Source organism: Nannospalax galili, unplaced genomic scaffold (assembly GCF_000622305.1).
Source record: "Nannospalax galili isolate Female #2095 unplaced genomic scaffold, S.galili_v1.0 scaffold101, whole genome shotgun sequence".
Classification (NCBI taxonomy): domain Eukaryota; kingdom Metazoa; phylum Chordata; class Mammalia; order Rodentia; family Spalacidae; genus Nannospalax; species Nannospalax galili.
Genome location: NW_008345700.1, coordinates 931026 through 932039, shown reverse-complemented (window position 1 = coordinate 932039; position 1014 = coordinate 931026). Strand labels below are relative to the sequence as shown.

General features: G+C 71.1%; 1 protein-coding gene across 6 annotated transcripts in view; it reads right to left on the bottom strand.

Moving 5' to 3' along the window:
• Positions 1 to 414, bottom strand: part of Fgfr3 (fibroblast growth factor receptor 3) — a 15334-nt gene extending 14920 nt beyond the window's left edge. For 3 of the 6 annotated variants that reach the window (XM_029567678.1, XM_008841829.3, XM_029567679.1), the window contains exon 1: positions 232 to 413. The gene's annotated coding sequence lies outside the window, so the exon portion shown is untranslated. Of the gene's footprint in view, positions 1 to 231 lie in introns of all 6 variants that reach the window. The other 3 variants (XM_029567674.1, XM_029567677.1, XM_029567680.1) reach the window with 2 other exon arrangements.
• Between the last annotated feature and the right edge of the window lie 600 nt (positions 415 to 1014).

Sequence of the window (1014 nt, the reverse complement as noted above, 5' to 3'; positions counted from 1 at the left end):
GGGCCGCCTGGCGCCGGCCGCCTCCTCCCCGCCGCGGTTCCTCCCTCCTCCTTCCCTCCCCGGCGGCCGCAGAGCCCTCCCAGGGCGGCGGCAAACTTTCCAGAGCTGGAAGCAGGCGCCCAACCGGGCCTCGGCGCACGGATCGTTCCAGTTCCAGCCCGAGCAGCGCTCCGGCCCCTCCGGGCGCCTACCCCGGCCCCTCCGAGCGCCCGCGGGGTGTCCTGCACCCACCTGGCTGCCGCTAGCGCCCGGCTCCGCGCACAACGCCCGTTTCAGCCGGCAGCCCGCCCGCCCGCTGTCCGCTCCGTCCCCGCGGCCGTCCGCCCGCCGGTGCGTCCTGCGCCGAAGCGGGACTGCGCGGCGCCAGCTGCTCGCGCCACCGCCACCGCCACGGTGCACTAAACTGGGGCTGCACTGTGCGCCGCGGCCAGTGGGGGACGGCCTGCGCCTGTCACGCCCCCGGACACGCCCACAAGAGGCGCGGGGCTCTGCCTCTTCTCCCGGCCGCCCGGGGCGGAGGATCCGAGGGGGCGTGGCCAGGCGGGGGTGGGGGCGCCCAGCGGTCCTGGAGGGCGTGGGAGCCGGGCTGGAGCCAGGGTCGCCCACCCGGCCCCTCGCAGCACAGTGAGCTCAGAACTGTCAGCAGCGCGCTCAGAAGGGTGGTCTGGGTCGGGGACTAGGTGTCAGGGCGGCTTTTCTGTGAAGCAGTCCCTGAGCCGAGCCAGTGCATCGAGCCCGCCAGCGTTGCAGACCGACAGATGTGTGTGCAGAGCCCGGGAGGTGAAGGACAGGGCACACTTGACACAACAGGGAGATGCAGGGATTGCAGCCCAGAGGGCACAGCTGCTGCATTTATTAAGCCAGCCCGTAGCCTACAGGATGAGCCCCGGTCCCTGAGCGGTTGGCTCAGGGGTCATGTCCACACACCACACCCACCCTAAGAAGACACAGGTTTGGAGGTGAGCTGATTCCCAGCCTCAGAATGCAAAGAGCTGGCCATCCCAGATGGAAGAT